The following is an 8950-nucleotide window of genomic DNA, read 5'->3' as shown; positions in this document are numbered from 1 at the left end:
GATTATGTGGCGAGTCCGAATGATTTCGTATTCTTGGTAATGATAATTTTTTTGCTGTAGTCTTTAACATCAGTTTTTACATCCTCTCCCCCTTAAGGGATTCTGTCCCTAGAAGACCAAATGCACTCTTGGCAATGGTCATAATCTAGGATGGAGTTCTCGGTCCAAATGTTATGAACAAAAGCAGTCTAAAGTAAATCGGACATTACGACGGCTATGTTTACGCGATTTCCCAATTTTAAACCATTCAAAAACCATTACAATTCAACCTCAATCCATTCATACAACCAAAGTCCATCCTTATCACATCATAACAGCCCCAATCAATTCAATATTAACATTTATACTTTTGCTTAAGCTTGAGTTTAACTATACTTAAGTTCTTTTAACCAAAACAACAAGATTCACCATTCCATTTCACTACCACTCCAACCCAAACTCTAAACCGTAAGCATTAAGCTACTATATCACCATAACAATCAAAATAATCTTATTATACAAAGGAATCTAGGGTTTGGAGATGATATACATTCCTTGAAATGGTGGGAGTAGCTAGGAAGCCTTAAGAAGCCTTGAGAAGTCTTAGGGATGCTTAGATCTTAAAGGAAAACAAGAAAAATTCAAGTTAAAAACTTTGAAATCACTATTCATTGTCTTCTTCATTGATTTATTGAAGAAGATTGAGAATGAATGGGGTTCTTAAACTCATAATATAGCCATAACTATGCATAAGGATGACTAGGGAATTATCTTACCAATTTAGGAAGCCTTGATCTTGAGTTTTGAATTTCTTTCTCTTTGAAATGGTAAAAAGCCGAGAGCATGAAGAAAATAAAATGCCTTGTGTTCTTGTTTTGATGAAAAATGAATTGTTTGGCTTGGTTGGTTGAATATTTGATTTGTTTTTGGTTAATTACCAATTTAACCTTGATTTTGTGTGGTTAATATTCCACCACATTTCCTTCCTTCCCATGTCATGCTTATGTCATGCTATGATGTCATCTTTCCCTCCTTGTCCTCTTCTCATTGGTTGGGTGACCTCATCCCCACTAATCTCTTTGATTAACTTCCTAATTGTTTGCCTAATGACCGCTGATCTGTTATACGGTTCGCTTAACTTTCGTTTTCGTTTATCGTTTGAGGGATCATACCCGGGATCTTATTACTTAGGTTCCCTTAACCTTTCTCAATATATTATATTCCTTTTATGATCCTCTCTTATAATCCTTTAATTTAAATCCTTTTTATCCTGTTACCTTATACTCAATTCTTTCCGTATCTAGTGGATTTCCGGGAAAAATCAAAGTGTTCGGAATTGGATTCTGACGATCTTTACATACACTTATATACCATATAGAGTACTAATAAAATCTCAGAATATCCATAACAGAACCCCTATATAGTGTGGCATGAAAAGTTTTCTCATTTAGCTAAAACACTATTCATAAGGGTTACAAAAAGTTGAAAATTTTGGGGGTTATTACAGTAATGTACCAGGTTGACAATTTAGCAAGGCATTGGCAATTTGTCCAATTTGATTTTCCAAGGTCTTGATAGAAACAGCTTGACTCTTGCACATAAGCTTCAACTCCTCTAATTCAGATTTTTCATTAGCTTGTTACAGCTGAAGTTGCTGCCTTGGTGCATATTGCGGTTGCTGAAAACCAGGGGGGTTGTACTTCTTAGTTGGGTACTGCTGATAAGGCTGTTGAACCGCATTATGAGCATTACTCCAGCTGAAATTAGGATGATTGCGGTTGTTGGGATAATAACTGGCTGGCACAGGTTGCTGCGATCGCTGAAAGTTGCTCACGAACTGAGCTGATTCACTAGAAATATCACACTGAACAATCTCATGGGCACCAGCACAAAGCTCACAGACAATATTGATTTGATTAACTCCATAATTAGTCAAAGTGTCCACCTTCATCGTCAAAGCTTTCAACTGGGCAGATATAGCAGTTGCTGCATCCAACTCCAGAATTCCTGCTACATTTCCCTGAGTTAGCCTCTGGGAAGGATTCTGGTATTTATTATCAGCCATCAGTTCAAACAATTCATAAGCTTCATTGTAGCTCTTAGACCACATGGCTCCTCATGATGCTACATCGAGCATGGGTCTAGAAATACCACCCAGTTCATTATAGAAACCATTTATAATCATCCAATCAGGTATGCCATGGTGTGAGCACTTCCTTAGCATCTCCTTATATCGATCTCAAGCCTCACACAGAGATTCTCCAGTTTGCTGAGCAAACTGAGTAAGAGCATTCCTGATTGCAGCAGTCTTTGCCATAGGGAAGAATTTAGTGAGAAACTTTTGAGCAAGATCCTCCCATGTGATGATAAACCCTGGTGGTAGAGAATGTAACCAGCACTTTGCTTTATCCCTCAGAGAGAATGGGAAGAGTCTTAGCTTGATAGCATCTTCAGTTACACCATTGAACTTGAAAGTGTCGCAGATCTCAATGAATACCCTGATGTGCATGTTGGGGTCTTCAGTAGGAGAACCCCTAAATTGAACTAAGTTCTGTATCATCTAAATCGTGCTTGACTTGATCTCAAAAGTGTTGGCCAGATGGCTGGCCTGATAATGCTTGATTGAATGTCATTGATCTTAGGCTGAAAATAGTCCATCAAAGCCTTAGGAATTTCTGCTTGATCCCCCATCACTACTAAAACTGGTTCCTTGACTTTCTCTTCTTCTTCTTCTACCTTCTCTTCATCCTCAAAAACCTCACTTCGAACCACTACAACTTCTTCCTCGGCTTTATCCAGAGTTCTCTTACGACAAGGAAACAGATAAGTAATAATGTCTAAGTCAATGAACTTTAACGACCACTGATGACAAACACATAAACTAAAAATTAACACCGAGTCCCCGATAGCGGTGCCAAAAACTTGTTAGTCGTTAAACACGCGCTAAAATTTACGCAAGTATATGGGTTCACAAGTAGTATAAGATATAAATCAGATTCGTTCCCACAAAGACTGGTTTAGGTTAACTTTATAATTTATGCACTTATGCAACAATGATATGGCTATTATTTAATGCTAAGACGATTAACAAATTGAGATTGTTTTATAACTAAGATTTAAACTAACAATTATAACTAAGAGAATAAGAATGGTTAAATTAATATATATGACAAACATGGGATTCTAATATCATTAAATACTTCATTCTATAGTCTTTTCATTCTTGACCTTAGCATGTAATGGTGATGCTAATCAGATAACACGAAACTGATAAACACCAACTTTCGGTGTATATATACCATACTACAGACATCCATAAAATAGATAGAAGCTGAATAGACACCAATTATATTGAGACCCTATATGTCTATAGAATTTGACAACATAACGGTTTAACACACAAGTTATCTATCGTGATTACATAAGGCAATTAAGATGGTTAAAATTACCTACGAATCATGCATAACAGTAACACATGAACCTATACTAGCATGGCAAGTTCTAAATCCTTAAATTCACTTTCACTTCATTAAGAATTAACATATTATCTTATAAGTTCGCGACGCTCATAAGATGAATAAGTATAACCAATACTAGGTTATCATACAATCACCACACACTAAGGCATCGGAACAAACTAACTAAAGAAATCCATAATAAATCCGCTAGAACCCCACGATAACGATTAGCCCATAATCGGACTCATCATCAACGTGGGTTCCGATGAAAGCATGGTATAATAAACATAGTGTTGATTAACGAATAATAAACAAACTATAACACAAGAGTATAGGTTCAAGAATAAGAAAACTAGAATCTGTAACGCCATCCAGACCCGGGGTATAAGTCTAGGGGTTACTAGCTAATCACCAAACCTGTACAATCTGATTAAAAACTAATAAAGAAATGAATCTAAACCCCTTTAACACTAACCAGGATCTTTTTAGGTTGAAGTATGAAAACAAGAACCACTAACTACTTTATTACAAACCAAATTCAAAATCTTACAAACTCTCTTTATTACAAACCATCGTCTAACCAGTTTTAAACTAATTTCATCTTTTATTTAAACACACACTAACTATCTACACTCCACCTGTTCGGGCAACTCAAAGCTTTCTTCTTGGATTGGGATCAACACCTAGGGTATGAGAGGATCCTGATGCTTGACCCGCTTCTTTACCACTCGAGTCCTGATGGGTTTCATATTCCTTCTTAACTGGAAAAAATAAGGTGAATAACAACAAAAAGGGGTGAGCTAAAAATTGCTCAACAAGTCCACAAAATATAAACAGTGTTTAAGAAGTTTAATTAAATCGGTAACCTGGGTATATCTACAAAGATATAACCCCGCGAGAATAGAAAGAAGGCCATTGATGGCGAATACAAATGAACTAAATTGGATACCAGTTCGCATCTATACCCTGCTGATCAGCCAGGATACAATGCAGATCTATATCCCACTATATAGATCCAGTCGGGCACCCATGCACTACGACCCATCTCAAGGATCCGGTTATGTCCCGGTCCTTAGGATTAAGTGTACTTAATCCCCCAAAAGTATCACTATCAAGTCCATGAAGTAGCAACCGGAACAATCGGTATGCTTTGACATATTCTAATCACCAAAATATATCAATATATGTGAATAACAATTGGAATATGAACAATGAATTCAAAGGAAAAGGAGAAATCAAGAATCGAAATGAAATATGAACAAGAATCAAAAGAGTGCAAGCGTGATAAGAATCTGAAAAAATATCACTATTCTGAAATTAGAATATGGGAAAACTTGCCTTCTACGCGACTCACTTCAAATGTATCACCTTTTTCTTTCATTGGCTCAACCTGCCTTGTTGGTTTAACTTATGTTAGAGAAATAGACTATTTTAGTCATTTCGTACTTCAGTTGAGTCTTGAACCGACTTCCCATCATTCTGATTATCTACCCATGTGCTTATGACTGACTCGTATATTATATATTAACAAGTAAGACTCAATTAACCACATAATACACATAAACACATAAGCAAATAATCATTTTTATAGTTAAAATAATTTTTAGAATCAAAATCGACTCGATGATCGCTCAACTGATCATTATCTGACTTGTTTCCTATTTTTTCGACTGATACTCAAACAACTAACAAGGTCAACTAATTTCTAGAAGAAATTAGGTTTTACTATTATTTTTAAAGAAAAAAATTCATTTTTCTGAGTCAAAGGGCTTTCGTTTCGCTCGAATCGGACTAACGGTCTATTTAATATCAATTAAACACAGACAATTCAATTTATTACTCAATATAAATAATTATTACTAATTTTTAAACCCTAAAAATAATTTTTAAATAATTATTTAAGAAAAAATAGAATTAAAAAGGATTTTTCTATAATTTTTGGAATTAAAATGAATTTATTATAATTTATTGAAAATCATTTGATTAATTATCAAAATAATTAATCATTTTTAAATAACTAATAATTAATAAATAATTAATAATTAATTGAGAAAATAATTAAATCTGATTTTTAGAAAATATTTTAGAATTATTTAAAATATAAATCAATTAATTAATCAATTTATAAAATAAATAAATCTGATTTTTGAAATTAATAAAAATAAAAATTAAATTAAATTCCAGAAACATTTGTCAGAAATCAAACTCTGACAAAATTGGATCAAAACCGGGTTTTAATCCGGGTTTGAATTTGGATAAACGGGTCATCAAGAACCCAGAATCAAGTGGCATTCCGGTCACCTAAAAAATTTTCCGGCCAGTTCAATTCAGGTCAACACAGGGAGGATTTGGACTATTTTTAAGAGGGTTTCCATTCACCATGAACACAGGAACCTCATGCTGCCCTCACCAACAACACACGATCCCTGAGTCGTCTTTTCCGGCCAAAACTCAAAGGAACTCTGGCGGACATCTGCAGTTTCCGACGAAGTCGATTTCAGGCCAAACTACGAACCGTTTGTGCTCGTTTTTATATGGAATCGATTGCAAATTAAGTTCTAAACACTACTCAACTGACAACATAACTTAATAACCCCTAGAACAGGATTCCGATCATAACCGACCTAAAATCCGGCCAATTTCCGATCTGCTTAAATCGTATACCAAAAATTATGTTCTATAGCTTAAAATAAAGCTCATAACACACACAATCAAACCCCAACCCTCAATCATATATCGGCTTCTTCAAGAATCAAAAATGATCAAACAAAAATTTTCATAAACCCTAGATATAGTACTATCAATTTAAGCTATCGTTTGTAAAATTAATCAACAGGAATCCATCACAAATCATCAAATAAAGCTATATACAACATCAATTTCAAAAAATAACCTCAGAATCAAAAAGTACCAAATCGGGTATAAACCCTAGAAATTAAAATTGAAAAACAACACTTTAAAATATGATTTTGGTACCAGAAATCGATCGATTTGATGCTCAGAAATGCTCAAAATCAACTATTGATTCTTGACCCGAAATCCGACCCGACTTGTTCTTCAGAGAATTTCCAGAAAATTTTGCAGAATTTTTATAATTAATTAATTATAATTAAATAGTTATTAGGCTATTTATAGTAGTGAAATTAATACTCCTAATTAAAATTAAGGCCCTAATTCTATATTTTTTTAAAATTAATAGGCCCCTAATTTTATAATTTTTAAGTATTAAAATTTAATTTATAATTATTTTATATATACAATATATGCCAAAATTTCCCAAAAATTGTGAATAATGCAAAAATACAAAGAAATGGTATAAATGAAAGTCCTATAATTTGATAAAAATAAAAATATGATTTTTGTGGGGGTTTTAACACCCAATGGGGCCCGGAAAAGTCATTTTTCGCAAAACGAGAAAATTTATAAAATACCTAGATCTTCAGAATATTGCGATGGTAAAAGCCGTTTGGTGAAAAATAAGGCCCATTGTTTTATTTGAAATACCTGCTTTAAAATCATGATTCGGGTCGTAAAACTTTTGAAATGAAAGCTATAAATGAAAAATAAAATATCTGAAAATATCTTAAAAATACCTGGACAACACAGCTAGCACGTAACACATAGCGATTAGGGTTTGACAGTTAATTCCACATAAATGACACATTAACACAAATAATTTATTATAAATATGATATAATACAGACATAAATTTCCCAGAAGTTACATCCTTCCCCCCTTAATAGGATTATGCCCTCAGAATCTTATTGAGAAAATAAGTGAGGATATTTCTCTAACATTTCACTCTCAAGTTCCCAGGTTGATTCTTCAATCATAGGGTTTCTCCACAATACTCGCACTAAGGACACAAACTTATTTCTCAACGCTTTCTCTCGTCGATCTAAAATTCCTATCGGTTGTTCTACAAAAGACAAATCAAGTTGGATATCTACCGGTTAATACTCGATTACATGCCTAGAATCGGGATTATATCGCTTAAGCATTGACACGTGAAACATATTGTGAATATGTTTCATATGAGACGGTAAAGCTAATTCGTACGCAACTTTTCCTACTTTCTTCAAAATTTCAAATGGTCCGACGTATCGTGGCTTCAATTTACCCTTGTTTCCAAATCTGGTTAATCCTTTCCATGGTGATATTTTGAGTAACACGTGCTCTCCTTCCTGGTAGTCCATATCATTCCTTGCTTGATCTGCATATTTGCGTTTTCTATTTTGCGCTGCATCCAATCGCTTTCAAATGATCTCTATCTTTTCTTTGGTCTGTTGGATTAATTCTGGACCCAACACCTTGCGTTCTCCAACTTCATCCCAATATACCGGTGATCTGCATTTTCTTCCATATAACGCTTCGTACGATGGCATTCTAATACTTGCATGATAGTTGTTGTTGTAAGAAAATTCAACCAAAGGTAGATGCTCATCCCAACTGCCTTCGAAATCAATCGCACAAACTCGTAGCATGTCTTTAATTATTTGGATAGTTCTTTCACTTTGCCCATCGGTTTGCGGATGATAAGCGGTACTCATGTTTAATTTAGTTCCAAGGCATTCTTGAAATCGTCTCCAAAATCTTGAATTGAATCGGGGATCTCAATCAGACACGATAGATATTGAAACTCCATGTCACATCACAATCTCCTTGAGATACAAGTGCACTAGCTTATCGAGCGAAAATCTTTAATTAATCAGTAGAAAATGTGCCGACTTTGTTAGTCTGTCAATGATTACCCATATCACATCATGATTTGCTTTAGTCCTTGGAAGTCCTACTACAAAATCCATCGCTAGATGTTCCTATTTCCATTCCGGAATATCTAATGGTTGCAGTAATCTGCTCAGACGTTGATGTTCCGCTTTAACTCGCTGGCATGTGTAATATTTACTTACCCATTCATCTATCTCCTTCTTCATATTTGGCCACCAAAAGTTTTCTTCACATCGCTATACATTTTTGTACTTCCTGGATGAATAGAATACTTCGAACTGTGCGCATCTCGCAATATTTCTTCTTTCAATTCTGCCACGTTGGGGATCCAGATTCTTGATGCAAAGTGTAGGATTCCTTCGTTATCCTTTTGAGTTGTGATTTCTTCTCCCGTTAAGTCGTCATCTTGACTCAGCACTTCTTCTTGACAGTGGCGAATCTTCTCTAGTAATTCCGGTTGAAAAGTCATAGCGTAGATAGCTTCAGTAGATTCATTGGGAACACGAATTTTGATTTCCAACTTGTCAAATTCCTTGGCTAATTCTTCACATGAAGTTAACAGATTCAATCTTTCTTTCCGGCTCAGAGCATCTGCCACAACATTTGCTTTCCCTGGATGATAACTGATCGTAACATCATAATCTTTAATCAATTCCATCCATCGGCGTTGTCTCATGTTTAGTTCCTTCTGTGTAAAGATGTACTTCAGACTTTTATGATCCGTGTAGATTTTGCATTTCTCACCGTAGAGATAATGTCTCCAAAGTTTCAACGCAAATACGATC

At 34.8% G+C, this 8950-nt stretch overlaps 1 non-coding gene across 1 annotated transcript; it reads left to right on the top strand.

The window, feature by feature from the left end:
• The first annotated feature begins 2174 nt into the window (after positions 1 to 2174).
• LOC141688545 (small nucleolar RNA R71) lies at positions 2175 to 2281 on the top strand. Its single transcript, XR_012561980.1, has one exon. It is a non-coding gene; the product is annotated as a small nucleolar RNA R71 (small nucleolar RNA).
• The last annotated feature ends 6669 nt before the right edge of the window (positions 2282 to 8950 follow it).

The sequence above is a fragment of the Apium graveolens genome, chromosome 9, assembly GCF_009905375.1.
Source record: "Apium graveolens cultivar Ventura chromosome 9, ASM990537v1, whole genome shotgun sequence".
Lineage (NCBI taxonomy): Eukaryota > Viridiplantae > Streptophyta > Magnoliopsida > Apiales > Apiaceae > Apium > Apium graveolens.
The sequence above is the reverse complement of the archived record's forward strand: the minus strand, read 5'-3'. Positions and strand labels throughout refer to the sequence as shown.